Consider the following 16,364-nt stretch of genomic DNA (forward strand, 5'->3'; position numbering starts at 1 on the left):
CGGCGCTGGAGCGGGGGAGGGTGCGGGGGGTCGGCGGCAGCGGCCGGTGGAGCGGGGGAGAGGGTGCGGGGGGGCGTCGGCGGTGAGGGGGACCGAATCTGGCGAGGTGGGATAGCGATCGAGATGGAGGGGGATCAAGATTGAGTGTCCATGAAATTTAAAAACATTCATGAGTTCAAAAAGTGCCCATGAAATACAATCGAGAAATGAAGGCTACAATTTAAATACAATCGATCTTAGCTAGCTATCTATTCACAATCTTCGTGCCCTTATTTTTCGTAAATGGAGTTCTTCTCTTGAACGGACGTCCTTTAGGTAGGGTGGTCCTGCTTCTTCTTGTGGTGTATGCTGATACTTCATCGTCGTCGTCATGTTCCATCTTCGGGTCCCCGTACTTGTCGAAGTCTTGCTCATTGGCGATTCCATCCATTCAGATGATCTTCCTTTTGCCTCTCCTCATGACAACACGACTGGGCTTTGGCGGGTCGGTAATGAAGAAGCATTGGTCCACTTGGGAAGCCAGTACCCATGGCTCATTTTCCGCGGTGACGTTTGCGCCCGCGGTCTTGGATTTGGCTTCGGGTATAACCATGGTGGTGAAATACCGGTCTTCTTTTATGACGTTCTTCGCCCATCTGACACGGAACATCGGGACCTTCTCTCCAGCGTAGCTCAGCTCCCAGATCTCCTCGATCCTTCCATAGTATCTGTCCTTGTCGTTACCGGTGTAGGATTCCATCGTTACCCTGGAGTTCTGATAACCATCGCTCTTCATGTCCTTTCCCTCGGTGTAGAATGTGTAGCCGTTGATATCGTATGCCTCATACGTTAATTTAGGTTGTGATCGGCGCCCTGTGACAAGGCGAATATGAGTTGTTCTTCCGCGGAAGAATCCTCATGTAAAGGGTACGACAGAAGCTTCTACTTGAACCAACGCGTGAAACATGAGTTGTGCTCTTTGATTATATCTCCGTTCGTCCTCTGTTGGCCTCGGTCATTGTACGTCTTCTCAATAAAGGTTTTGTGCTCTACCACCCAAGGATCGACCACATCTATGTGTTGTAGCGCGACTAGGTTTGCTCTTTCAAAGTCGGCGAGTCGACCCTCGAAGTCAACATGCATTTCGCAGCGACCCTCACGGTGACCCCATGTAGCGAACCTGTCGAGGTGCCTGTTGACGGGAAGACCAACGGGGTTCTCGATGGCTAGATAATTCGTGTAGTAGGAGATGCAATCTTCGGTCAGAAAGCCCCTAGCTATGCTTCCCTCTGGGCGTGACATGTTGCGAACGTATCCTTTGATGACACCATTCATCCTTTCGAACGGCATCATGCTGTGCAGGAACGTCGGCCTGAGTTGGATGATATCCTCCACGATATGGACCAGAAGATGCACCATAACGTCGAAGAATGCGGGCAGGAATTACATCTCAAGCTCGCATAGTATCACCACGGTCTCTTCCTGTAGCCTTCTGAGTTGCCTCGCGCCAACCGACTTCCGAGAGATGATGTCGAAAAAGTTGCATAGGCCAAATAGCGTTTCACGGACGTGCGCGTCCATGATCCCACGGATTGCAACTGGAAGTATCTGTGCCATCAGCATATGACAGTCGTGAGACTTCATCCCGCTGAACTTCTGCTTCGCTGGGTCTAGTTATCTGCTTATCTTCCCCGCGTAACCGTAAGGAAGTTTTACTCCTACAAGGCAGGTGAAAAACTGATCGATCTCCTCCTGACTTAGAGTGAAGCACGCGGGAGGGTAGTCATTTCCGATCTTCTTGGCCTTTTTGCCTTTGCGACGACTTTTCATGTCCTGCTTCGCCTCATCATCATCATCATTAGCGTGAAGCTCCTCCCTGATGCCCATTGATTTCAAGTCTTCCCTTGCTTTCGGCCCATCTTTGGTCCTCTCTGGCATGTTCAGCAGGGTACCAAGTAGACTCTCGCACACATTCTTCGTGATATGCATGACATCAAGGCTGTGAGGCACGCGGTGGATCTTCCAGTACGTCAAGTCCCAGAAAACAGACCTCGTTTTCCATACCTTCAGCAGCGGCCCTGGCGCCTTTCGCTTCTTTCCTGGCTCTGGCGCCATTTTCTTCTTTCCCGGCAGTGGGCAATCTTTCCAATTTTTCAACAGCTCGTCTATTTCCTCACCACGCCTCGTACGCGGGCGTCTTCGGGGTTCGGTTTCACCATCGAACAGATCCTTACGTTTCCTCCACGGGTCATCATCGCGAAGCCACCTTTGATGTCCCATGAACACGGTTTTCGAAGACCCGGGATCTCTATCTAGCCGGCTATACGTTGTGTCATCCATGCACCTAACGCATCCAGAAAATCTGTGGACCACCTGCCCCGCGACATATCCGTAACCGAGATAGTCGTGCACCATCGTGAGCAGTGCGGCTCTCATAGGGAAATATTCTTTCTGTGCGGCATCCCACGTATTGGCTGGCGTTTTCCACAGTGTGTCTAGCTCCTCTTTCAGCAGCCCCAGATATAGATTGATGTTGTTCCCTGGTTGTTTCGGCCCTTCAATTAGCAGACTCATGTGAATGTACTTCCTCTTCATGCACAACCAGGGGGAATGTTCTACATCAACACAAACACAGGCCAGGTGCTATGTGTGCTTCTCTGGCTGCCAAACGGATTGACTCCATCGGTGCTCGTGCCCAGCACGATGTTCCTTGGATCCTTCCCAAATTCTGGGTTTTCGAAGTTCAATGCTTGCCACTGGCTCCCATCCCTAGGGTGACTCAGCATCTTGTCTTTTTTATTTATCCCGGATCATTTGCGTCATCTTCTGGCTTCTTCTCCTCCCTATCCGCGTGCCAACGTAGGAGCTTTGCTACCTTAGGGTCCGCGAAATACCGCTGCAGACGAGGAGTGATCGGAAAGTACCACACCACTTTTCGAGGAGCTTTCTTCCTCTTCTTGTATCGAGTGATGCCGCACACCGGACATACCACGTGCTCGTCCCGATAAATGATGCAATTGTTCATGCACACATGGTATTTCACACGCGGTAAATCCAGAGGACACACAATTTTCTTTGCCTCCTTGAAACTAGTCAGGCACTTGTTCCCCTTGGGAAGACGTTCGCGCCAGAATGTCATGTTCTCGTCGAAGCATGCGTCGGTCATTTTGTGTTTTACCTTCATCTCCAGAGCCATGAGCGTTACTTTCAGGCGGGTATCCTCGGGCCTGCATCCTTCATACAGTGGAGTAACCGCGTCTATCTTCAGTGGATCCAGCTTGGCTTTCTCTCGGGCGGCAGCTCTTGCGTTGTCCGTCTGCTTGAGAAGCAGCTCTTGAATATGAGGGTCCTGCACCCAGCCCATCGATGGTCCATCGTCGTCTGCTCCGCTGGCATCTTCATCTTCATGATCATGCCCTTCGTCTGCTCCAGCATCTTCCTCATCATCATGTCCTGCATCTTCTACATGATGACTGTGTACAGCATCACCGTTGTGATCATGTCCTGGAGATTCTTCGTCTTCTCGCCCGCCCGAGCCGCCGTGGTTGTCTTGCTGCCCTTCCTCATTCCTTGCCCGGTCCCCATGAACGACTTCATAGTCATCTTCATCACCTTGTCACCGATAGCCATCCATGAAACCACGCAAGAACAGGTGGTCCCGCACCTGCCCGGAATCCGGGTCCGCAATAAGGCTCTTCAGCTTGCATCTTCGACACAGACATCTTATCTCCGTCTCGTTCTTTTGAAGCATCTCGGCCTTCGCGGAGCTCAAAAACCTATTCACGATGCCTTCGGTCATCGTGCGGACCATGGTCGCGTGCGGGGTAGAGCAAAATGATATTTTAGAACCAAGAATTTTTTTTGCATGACTGTCCCTCAAAATAGGACCAAAAAGAATGCATAGTGCCAAAATTCTCGCCGAAACAGAAATGAATCAACATTCCGGCAAAATATTGGCAACTATCGCATTTCAAATACCGGTACCTGCAAACACAAACATATATGCAACACCACAAACATATGCAACGCCACGAACATACATAGATCTAGCTAGGCCATAAAAAGTGCATGTGCACGTTGTTGGAGGGAGAACAACATAAAGATAGCTTCCCCCTTACTTACCTATCAAAAAAGGTAATTTAACCACTTAATTTGGATGAATCTATGGTGCAAATGAGGTGAGGAGGAGGAGGCAGCCGAGACAAGATTGGAGGAGGAGGTGGAGAGAATGAAGTGGGGAAAGTGAGTGGGAAGGTGTGGCTGTCCAAAATATCTAGCTGGTCCCAGGTTACTAATGGCGCACCACCTACAAATGCACCATTAGTAACCCTGGTTACTAATGGCGCACCTGCTGGTGGTGCGCCATTAGTAGTTTTGCCAAAAAAACAGAATTAAAAAAATATAGTAGTGGCGCACTATGCGGCTGGTGCGCCATTACTAGTTAGAAGTAGTAATGGCGCACTGTGCCCTGGTGCGCCATTAGTATGTTTGGAAAAAATAAAAAAAATTGTTACTAGTGGCGCACCATGTGTCTGCTGCGCCACTGCTATATAGTAGTGGCACACCACATGTCTGGTGCGCCATTAGTGACCATTCCATCTATAGCCCTTTTCCTAGTAGTGGACATGGCGGGCCTGCCTGGGGGCGCCCATATCCGCCCCATATGTGTGTTGGATATGGGAGTGTCGTTCAGCCCGGCCGTTTGAGACCCGTTTGAGGCGTCCGTATGGGTTGATAAAACATGACCGGTCAGTGACCAGGCATCCCGCCCGAGCGTACGAGGCAAGTTTGAGAGCCATGTCTATCAAGTGTTTTCAGCATCATACTTGTGGTGATGATGACTCTAATTCCCTCGAGAACATTTACTACCCAAGCATTGTTCACGTAGTTTACTCTCTTTACTTTATTGTCTTTTATTTCTTGTTTGTAGTTTAGTAAACACTATCCTTTTATTTTTCTTCCTAGCAACTTACTGTAATAGGCTATCTCCAAACTACGGTTTGGGTGCATACGTAGCCACGTAAGTGATAGCGTAGTTGCAGGGTTTGTAATTCATTTCTATTTGCTTGTTGTGGGTTTGACACTTCATTTATCATGAAAGTGCTAGAACAGCCCTGTGCACTTGCAGGTCATCAAGCATTTTCTGGTGCCGTTAATGGGGAGCATAGCGCTTGGTTATTGCTTACCCGCTCGCATATAGTTTATTATGATTGTTGCTACTTAACAAAAAATAACCAAAAAATGAATTGCTTTCAGATGTCTTCTGCAGGAATTATAATGGCTACAAGAAAACAAAACGAAGAGAGAGGAATGATATATTCTCAATACCCATATTCATTTGAATGTATTGAAGTTGGTAATTATTTGGAGGCATTGGATTATTGCGCTAAAGGTATAATTTGCATATCCATAATTTTGTGAGCATTGCAAGTCCAATTGCCATATGAGCTTTAGCTGCAAATTTCACCCTAACCCTGTTTTAGCATAATATAATCGTGATTGCTACATGTTTGATTATGTTGTAATTTATGATGAACTAATGCTCTATTGCAGAGCATTAGAACTTATTAACAGGGTGAAGGAGTTCTCTCTACAACATGAAGGGATCTTGAAACACATGGGTGTGTTGGAGAGTATTCATAAATGCTTTATTACTAACAACCTCAATAATGCCCTTTTATTAAAGATTATGAGAAGCGGACTGCCGCTTCCCAAGCATCTATGCTGCTGGAACACAACTTCATAAAATAATCTGAGGAGATGATTGAGCGATGGGAGAAATTTTAGGGAACCACTTTCCAAGAAGTGTGTCTAGGAAAAAAGCTGAAGAAGGAGCATGGAGATGAAGGAGGGAACAACCGCCTTCCAACAACTCCACCAATTATGGTAAATTCCTAGACACCATTAATGCCTAGCTCGATGATCATTTATCATATCTATGTTCTATTAGAGCTTTCATGGATCCTATTGAAACTATGGTTGAATATTCTCCATCGAAGGATATGGTGAGGGCTGATGTTTCAAAGATTATTGTTATAGATGAGCTAGATATTGGCATTGTTCTCGATGTGCCTCCAATAACTCCTTTTGATAAAACACCAACTGGTATTCGTCTTAGGGATGAGATAGCAGAAAAGGAGGGTGAGTTGCTTGCACTAAGAGAGTTATGGGAGAGTGATGCAACCACCATGATGCCAGGTTACTCCTCTTTGCCTGTGGATTTGTCAATATTGGACAAACCCCAAATTACATATTCTGATATTGATCTTGATGATATATGAGCTGATTTTCTGCAAGCTCTCCATGGACCTCCTTTGGAGAGTAAATTACAAAGTCTTATGGATGATAATAGCCTTGATAATGAATTTTCAAATTTGGATACTGACATTCCTAGGTACACTGATGAAGAAGAAGAGGTTTATGATTTCCCAATAGCTCCATAACCTCTCAGTTATAAAAATATTGTCAGATTGCAGCTACTAACCTTGTAGGCATCTCCAATGAACCGGATGCATCGGTACTCGCCCAGAAGCAAGTATGAATTTACATATATGATTCTGATGCACCGAAAGTGAGTAGGACTCTGGCCGAGGTCTGCTATGAGGTGCTCCAAACCCCGGTCGTATTTCAGTCTCACACCCAGGGTCGACATCCTGTGGGATCCAGATGGATGACCTAACGGAGCACAAAGCCTAGCTATATGACTATAAAGGAAGCACTGCCTGGGAGGTAACCTTTATATAGGTTTGAATGTTTCCTTTGTCTTGGTTGGACACCTTTATATAGGGTTGTAGGTTCGTGGTTGTCAACCCTCATCTTGGTGTTCTTGTGTTGTATGTCGTGGACTCGTCCATGTTTGATGATAGTATGAATTCTTGTGAGGAAACTGGAGGTAGTAGAGGTTGGTGTCCGAAGCATGCCACCAATACCACACATACACAGGCAAATATGAGCCAAATTTTTTATGCGCCGCATGGGAATACAGTGAAAACACTTCCCCTCAACAAGCCCCATTAGAATTCATAATGAGGTTGCCACGCGTGTTGCCCAAATCATTTGCCCTTTGAAGAAGTCGTGGGATGACTTGTTTGCCGATATTTTGACTCTCGTGGAGTCGTAACTTCTTTCTGCTTATCTCGGCGCCTGATGAGAGTATTTTTGCACGTGTTTTACCCGTGTTTAAACCAGAGGATCTCATATTTTCTAAGATATTCACTTCGATATGATCATCAATGACTAATAAAAGTGAAAGATCTCAAATCACTTTGTTTATTGTTCCCTACAAGAACGGGACAATTTAGGTGATAAATAAAACTGTACTTAGAAGGCAATAGGTGTGGCAATAAGTCCAGTCAATAGAAAGTGCACAAGAGGTTCCAGAGAAGAATACTACGACTGGTATGAGATAGTCTGCTCGTACTAATGGTCGTACCACCTACCATCGCCTCGATGACGTCAACATTGACATATTCCATGAAGGCACCCAAGGTCAATCGCGATGTGTCAGCCACAAACACTATTCCAAACACCGGGACCATATAAGGAGAAGGAAATATTTTTGGAGAGGAGAGTAGCTCATCTATTCATCCAAGAAGCCACAAGTAAGTGGCCACCATTCCAATCCACAAGTACTACAAGGTAGATGATGTTAATGATGTCATTTCTAATCGTGTGATCAGTTGTTCCAAAACATTTGTCAGCTATGATAAATTGATACTATATCACAGAGTATTGTTTTATAACATTTCTTTGTTGTAATATTGTATCACGGAGTATACGAAGCAATGTCTATGATTATGCAGCACAACACGGGTAATAACCTCTAGGTTGGATGAAGGGTGCTTGAAGGAGAAATGGGCTTTATTATTGAAAGATTGGTAGCATGCTTCTATATCTATTTAAACCAAGTAGTTCACACCTTTGTGCAACATGTCTAATGCCATTTGCAATCTTTTTGGAACTATTTGCAACCAAGTTCTACATATAAACACATTAAGCCCCATCATCGCTTTCGAAAGTCTCACGTTACAACATTTAATGGCGACCATAGTTAAACATACCAAAAAGTACAACCCTACCTTTCACAATACCCCCCACCCCCTTGCATCCTAAACAAGGAAGAAAAAAAAGGAAGGACAATGTAATAGAAGAAAGAATCCTAAACAAGGGAAGAAAGGAACAACATTCTAGTAGAAGAAAACTGCAATGCCACTTTTACTTGATCTCTCACATAAAACCAATAGTCAGGAAAATCATAACTAGACCAACGACGGGCATTTTTACTGCTAGTTCTATTTACCTCTGCTACAATGATTATCTGCCCCGTTGGTTTTCCTAGGTTGGATTGTGCCTTGACCTCGTGTGAACAACCTTTCAGGGTGGACCGATTTCGAAGGATCTCAATTGAATCCTAGGGAGAAGGATAAATACACTTGACCTTTTTTGGTTGTGTGCTAGAAGAGATAGGGAAGCACAACGTCAGATGGTATAGTCGCGTATTTTCATGTCAACACATTCTATATTTGAGACGAATATAGTTAGTTCTTCATCCATGGATTGAGCTTTTTTAAGTGATGTCAGTTAGAGTTATATTGGTGATGGCCTTTGGTCTTTTGTATTCTAGCCTTTTAGCATCCTCTTGTACATATATATGATGGCTTTGGCCTCCTAGTAATACAAGTTGCTTTCCTTACATGGTATTAGAGCCTAGGTTTATGTCTCCTCTGCGTGCCGCAACTTCACGCTCGATCTCGATTGGAATTTTTTTTCCGTTCTTCATCTGCTTCCGCTTTAAGAACACGAGCTGCAACTTGTCAGCGTCTTTCTCCGCCGCCGCCGCTCTCTTGTGATCTGGCCAGCGCGTCCCTGCAGGCTGCTTCGATCTCCTGCTAGGGGCATGTTTGGTTGCCGTTGTGAATAGTTCCTGCATCACATACACTTCTCAACCTAGCCTGGTTGAACAAAAACAGGCCCTAATACGCCATCTGCAAGTTGTTTGGTTGCCTGCATCTAGTGTCCCTGCATTAGGTAATACGCAAGTGCACTTTGTTTGGTTGCCTGCGTTGGCCCTAGCGGCACATGAACACGGCGTTTGGTTGCATACAGCGTACATGTTGTGCTTACCTTGTACCCTAATTGGTGAGCTTACCCACAATGATCACACCTAGCACACCAACGCCACAACACAGCAATGGCGATGAACTAGGAGAAGATGTTCTTCAGCTTCAGCCCAAACTGACGATCCACCTTAGCACCTTCCACTTTGACACCTCCAACCTTGCCACTGTCAACACGGCTGCCTCCGTGCTTTCGCACCCAGGCGGAGTAAGCTTGTTCTGTTGCCTGCCTAGTCTTGAACCCTCTATAGCTGTTGTTGCTATAAGATGCCACTTGTGCATTGGTTTCTTCCCATGAACTATAAACCCCTGGAGCCTTACCGATGAACACGGCATACCACTTTCCCTAGCAATGTACAAGAGCAAGAGTTGAAGCAGCAAATCAATGGAGCACACAAGTAGCAAGCAAAGTAGCACACAAACAACAATGGAGAAGAAGAGAAGTAAAGCATGCGTGATCATATGGCATAGCAAGTTCAACCTAGCACTACCTTGGTGTTAACCTACCACCACATCCAAAAGAGGGTGTCGTCCTACCACCGCAAGTTCACCATCAACATGAGGGGTTAGTATATACCACCTCACAAAAATATCCACACCATCAAATTGTTTTTCAACCCTAACTACACAAAATGTACGTCGTCATCGTCATCGTCATCGTCGTCGTCGTCACCACCGCCATCGCCGTCGGGGATCATGCACGCTCGCAAGCAACACTACTCTAGTAGTAGTGCTTGCCTAGCCAGCATCTAAGCCACAGCACCCTATGAGCGCCTGCCATGGCAACGAACCCAACACCCTAGGCCTTGTTGTCAAGCAGGTGGTTGAGAGCTGCCATGAGAGCCTCGTCGCTGAAGCCACCCTGGGTCATAACAGCGCCATACAGGTCAGGGTGGACGTCGAGGGGTTTGCACTCCCTGATGGCTGTTGCAACCTCCTTCACCGCCTCAGTCATGCTGCAAAAGACATTGATCTCCTCCATCAGGCCTCCTCTCTTCCTCTTCCTATCATGGATGGGGTCAAATGGCTTGTCGAAGGGCTTCGCGGCTGGCTTGTCAGAGCCATCAAGGACCTTGACGTCCGGGGTCCCAGGGAAGTCTGGCATGGGAGAACCAAGAGGCTCCCCCGAGCCCATGGCATGCTTCCCAGTTGCTAGCCCAAAGGAGAAGATGTGCTGCATCTGGTTGTAGTTTTGTATGGGTGTGTTGAGGAACTCAGCGTCCCTTGGGTGGTCCTAAGAATGAAACACAAGTGTTGTTAGTTGCGATTAGGAGTAGGCAATGGTGGACATTATGAAAAGGAAGAGGGATGTGACCTAATCGCGGCATGGCCGGCGTAGTGCTCTGCCTCCAGAACTATGGAGCAAGTGTTCTCATCCCATGAGGCGCTGCTAAGATCTCTCAGCTTGGAAACTTGGATCCATTGACCTCTCCACTTCCTCAGGTGGTTGTACACCTGGGTGGCAGACACCTCCTGCCCACAGAACTCGAACACCTGCTTCGCAACGGTGTTCAAGTGCACCTCCTTAAAGCCCTTATCAGACCTAACTCCAATAGAGATGACCTCACACATCTTGTTCAGCACGAACATGGACATGAACGGCTGCCACTTCATGTTGTTCAACCTACCATCCTTCTTTACCTTTGCTGCTGCTACCTTGAGTGTATCGGCAGCAGCAGCAGTAACAGGAGTTGGCTCAACGAGCACTACTGGCACATAGAGGGAATCAAACGCGAACACCTCTGAATCAGGTGCCATCTCGGAGATAGGCTGCGAGTCCTCGACAAACAATGGAGCAAACTGGTTGTTGGACAGGACAAGGGCCTGACTAAGATCTTGCGTCTGCGTGGTCATGTCCTACAATCGTAGCACGCATTGACGGTAAGCATAGAACACAACATACCGGACAATCCATGAAAGCAGCAGAATACATGTACATGGTTCATGACTATCATACTAAGCACATAATAGTTCATCGCTCTCATACTAAGCATACCGGACAACCTATGAGCTCGAACATACATCTACAATAAACAACATGCTACAAATGGACCACCAATAGGTACAAATCACAGATCTAAGCACGAATCAACGCAAGCACAAGGTTCAACTTCAAATTCTACTACTAATCTAGCCTACCACATACTTGAACATCTAGCCCTACCATAAATTGCAACCGCGGCATAGCAATCAACCATATAAGCTCACAGATTAGACCACTAATCAACCATGCATCTAGATCAAACCCTAGCTGAAGCTCAGATCTAGCTAGAAGGAACAGAGAGAAAGGGGGATTGAACTCACAGAGGCCATGGTTGCAGCTCGAGGACGAGGGGGGACGGTCGTGGAAGATCAACACCGTCCGGTGAAGGAGCACCGACGCCATGGACCGCCGATCGATGAAGATGCGTTGATTACTTGCTCATCAGCGCCGATGAGTGTCGGCGGGAAAGCTCGAACGCAGGGAGAATGGTGGCGGGAGTTGGGGCAGTGAGGGAGGGGGCTAAATAGGGGTGGACTCGGTGGGAGGTGAGCCGAAATCTTCTCGCCGATTTTTCAGCGACGCGGGCGAGCTCGCGTCATCTTCCTGCTCGCACGAGGGAAGAAGCGCGTTGCCCTCCCCTGCCTCGCCCGAGCCAGGCTCGCGAGCTACTGCCAATTCGAGCATTTACCCTGGGCCTGGCTTGGACGTGCTTTACGTTCGTGCGATGTGGATCGCATAGTGAACACAGGTTACCAAACGGGCTCAATCTTTCCCACACGGGCCAGGCTGGGCCATATGCACGCAACGAAACATGCCCTAGGCCAACTCAGCGCACCCCGCGGTATTTGCCCGCCCGCGATAGTACTCCTCCCGCCAAGTCAACGCCCTAGCCGGAGGGCTCCATCTCCCGTGCCTCTATGGCCTCCATAGAGGCCAAATCCCACCATCATTCGTATAATCTCATCTGATTCCTTGGCCTCGCGTGAGATTTTGCTACCTCCAGCGTGGGATTTTGCTGCCTCCAGCCGGGTCCTGTTCTGCCTGTACCATCTCGTGACTGGTTGACTGTTCTTTTGGCTGGGCTTCTTTAGTTTGGATGTTGCACTGATTCGTGGCTGCTTCGTCTGGTAGAAAAAATGGCGACTTCCGTGGATGCTTCGCGTGCGGAGGTAACCGCTCTACGTCAACTCCTCTTGCGGCTTCCATGTGCATCGGTGACCGCTCTATGTCGACTCCTCTCACGGCATCCGCGTGCACCAGTGACCGCTCTACGTCGACTCCTCTCACGGCTTTCGCTCGCGGCGGTGACTGCTCTACATTGACTCCTCTCGCGGCTTGTGCCTATGGCGGTGGTCGCTCTATGTCGACTCCTCTTGCGGCTTCCACGCGCGCCGGTGACCGCTTTACGTTGACTCCTCTCGCGGCTTCCGCGCGCGTCGGAGATCGCTCTACGTCGTCTCCTCTCGCAGCTTCCGCGCACGGCGGTGACCGCTCTATGTTGACTCCTCTCGCGGCTTCTGCCTGTGGTGGTGGCCGCTCTACGTCGACTCCTCTTGCGGCTTCTGTGCGCGTCGGTGACCGCTTTACCCTAACTCCTCTCGCGGCTTCCGCACGCGTCGGTGACCGCTCTACGTCGACTCCTCACTACTAGGAAAAGGCATGCTAGTGGCGCACCAGTTTTGCCTACTAATGGCGCACTACTGGTGCGCCACTAGCATCACGCCATTAGAATATTTTAGTAATGGCGCACCACAGGTGCGCCATTAGTAACCCACAACTGCGCCATTAGTATCTGGTATACTAATGGCGCACCACATGGAAATGCGCCATTAGTAACAATTTTTTAATTTTTTTTGTTTTTTCTTAATCTCAAGTCACTATTTCACATATGAGATATCCAACACATATATATACAACAAGCATCCATATAACAATCATATCCAACACACAAGTTTCATCATATATACATACATAGCCAACACATAGTTCCATCGTTACATATTACAAAAGTTTCACATTGTTCATCCAACACCGTTATCCATCAATTCACAAAAGTTTCACATTGATACAAAATAAAAACACAAATGGAAAAGAAGCACTCCATCCATGCAAGCTTCCGTGAATTAAATCAAATCTGCAAAATGATAAACAAGAAGTTAGAAGAAGAAGAAGAAGAAGAAGAAGGGAAGAAGAAGAAGAAGACTAGAAGAATACTAGAAGAAGAAGAAGAAGACTAGAATAATACTAGAAGAAGAAGAACACTAGAAGAATACTAGAAGAAGAATAAGAAGAAGAATAAGAAGAATAAGAAGAAGACTATAAGCTTATTATGTAAACTTGATCATTTTGTGCTAACATAATTTATTTTGGAGCTAACCTATAGGAAACTAAGCATATAAGCTCTCTATGTTAGCATATTAGAGCCAACTTAGGTAAAATGAAGCTAACCTATGTCATTTTGGAAAAGAAGAAGAATAAGAAGAATAAGAAGAAGACTATAAGCTTATTATGTAAACTTGATCATTTTGTGCTAACATAAGTTATTTTGGAGCTAACCTATAGGAAACTAAGCATATTAGAGATAATATAGGTAACTAAGTATATATATATATATATATATATATATATCATTTTGGAGATCTAACATACCTGACATAGTTCAGTTCTCATTGTTCTTCTCCTTCTCCTTCCTCAGCCTGATGCGCCAAGAGCGGCGAGGCAGTGGAGGCAGCGGGATGTAGTCTTCTACCACAATTGGCGTGGTCATGTCGCCCAGCTGTGGGATTGCCAGCACCACCACCAGTGCGTGGTCATTGTCAGGCACCACCACCATCGCGAGGCCACCTTCAGGCAGGACGGGCACGACCATCGCTAGGTCATCCTCATCCACCACCATCTCTTGCCCATGGTCAGCCACCACCATCTCTTGCCCTTGGTCAGCCACCACCAGTGCTAGGTCATCCTCAGCCTGATGCCCATCGTCATCCTGCAGCTCCTCATCCCCACTCTGCTCCTCTTCTCCCCCACTCCAGTACGGATCATACTTCTTGTTATCATAATCGCTGCTGCCAGAATCGCTGCTGCTTTCGCTAAAGCCAGAATCACTGTTGCTTTTGCTACAGCCATAATCCTTGTTGCTTTGGCTGTAGCGAGTGTCGCTGCTGCTGCTCCCATTGCCTGTCCAAATGCAACAATGACCGTTAACAATCGATGTGAGACAAAGCCAAATGTAGAGGAATAAGAAGAGGCAGAACGTACTGGCATCATCATCGTCAGCATAGCGCATGCAACACATAGTCGCGTTGAACACCTTCACGGTGAGCATGGTGGCGTCATCGTCATACCTGAAGAGAAGGAAGTACCCTAGCCGCAGGTCGTAGGCACGATAGAACTTCTCCCACCCACGATACAAGTACATCTGGCCCTCCTTGATCACCAACTCCACATCCCACAGCCTGCGAAACCCGCTGCCGGCCTGTCGCAGCTTCACATTATTTGGAGGATCTTCACCCAGCATGTTCATAAAACTGTCAGGCAGCCTCTGCAGTTTGGGACAATGAGTGCTGTAGCAAACAACAGATATCATAATGAGATGGGTGAAGGGGAGATCTCTCATTTTATATACCTGCGTCATGGATGATACTGAAGTCCCAAGTATGATACTGAAGAACTCGGAAGCATCCAACTCGTACTGCGGTGTGGCAGAGCGACGGTGGCTGCTTCCCCCCATCTCTGATAAGCAGCAGAAGAGACCAATTAGTACCCTTACAATAGATCATAAAACACCGCGAGGATGCTAGCAGCCTAGCACTAGCAGTCGCAACTACACTACAGAACTACTAGCAGCCTAGCACTAGCAGAAGCCAACGAGCAACCGAAGTAACTAACAACAACACACGAGCAGCAGACTAGCAGTAGCACATCCAGCACAAGTAGCAGACTAGCAGTAGCACCAGTGCCCCACCAACAAGTAGCAGTAGCAACATACAGCAACAGCCAACAGCCAAAAAAATCATGGATTGCTGTTAACTAAAAATCATGGATTGCTTATAACTAAAAATCATGGGTTGCTGTTAACTAAAAATCATGAATTGCTGTTAACTCAAAAAATCATGGATTGCTGTTGACCTAAACATTAGTCAAATACAGTAGGAAATATATTGCATCCAACTATCATAGATGTAGTGCAAGTGTGTAACTACTGACAGCTGCTGTTGTGCTCCTTATAACCTTATGATACTTCAACTAGCCATCTGTGTTATTAGTTTTGCCATGTACTTTGTGATGGTAGTACGACACTAGATTGCACGAAACAAAGAGCATGCACAGTCTAAAGAACTTTTACGCCATCTGGGTCAACTTCCTCTTCCAGGTCAGTACTAAAATTATCTCACTGCTACCCTCACTGTCAGATTATCCATCTACAGGTCTTGTAGTCAATTACCTTGGGCAGTAGAGCACTAACAGGATCTAAATTACTTCACACACATGGATGCAGTGTGACATGTCGTGTCGGAAGAGTTGAATCGGCCTCAATCAGAACCAAACCACTACTAATAATTTCCTCTCCCAATATTATACTGTGAACTGAATCATACATAGCTTCAGATGTATGATCAAGAAAGGAGATTTGTTGGTTAAACAAGTTCGAAAAGAAAAATGTATCTGCATTCTAGAGAATGAACATCTCATCTCCTCTCTGCATCTGGAATCGAAACACAAACATCTCATCTCCTCTCTGCTTATAGCTCATAACTTCAAATCTCTATCCAATGCTATTTCTTAAATCTTTGAATTGCTCGAGACTAGCAGAGGGGTAGCTGCCCTAGGCCTCAATTATGACCACTAAACAAAGCTAGAGCAGAGATTAAACTAGCACTCTACTAACGCTACAGAAAACATAGGAAACTGCTATGGCAGTTGCTGACTTGCTATGGCCGTTGCTGACCAAAATTAGCAATTTTTTGAACCTAATTTGACCTAAATTAGAGAGGAATTTGACCTAAGCCTAGCAATAGAGAGAAGAAGAGGGCATGGCCGAGAGGGAGGAGAGGAGGAAGAGAGGAGAAGAGAGGCAGAGGGAGGAGGGTTACCTGACCACGATGAGGTCGTGGCCGGAGCGAAGACGACGGAGGGCCGAGATGGCGAGCTTGGGGGAGGCGGGGATAGACGGCGGGGAGGTCGCGGGCCTCCTCTCTTGGTGGATGTGGGGCCTCCTCTCCTTGTGGACGTGGGGCGGCGCCGAGGCTCCAAGTCTCCGGTGGCTCCGAGGGTTAGGGAGGGAG

General features: G+C 47.0%; 1 protein-coding gene across 1 annotated transcript in view; it reads right to left on the reverse strand.

Moving 5' to 3' along the window:
- The window catches only part of LOC123090353 (nascent polypeptide-associated complex subunit alpha, muscle-specific form-like), a 23,914-nt gene that overhangs the window by 4,194 nt on the left and 3,356 nt on the right, over positions 1 to 16,364 (reverse strand). The window lies entirely within an intron of this gene.

The sequence above is a fragment of the Triticum aestivum genome, chromosome 4B (genome assembly GCF_018294505.1).
Source record: "Triticum aestivum cultivar Chinese Spring chromosome 4B, IWGSC CS RefSeq v2.1, whole genome shotgun sequence".
In the NCBI taxonomy this organism is placed as follows: domain Eukaryota; kingdom Viridiplantae; phylum Streptophyta; class Magnoliopsida; order Poales; family Poaceae; genus Triticum; species Triticum aestivum.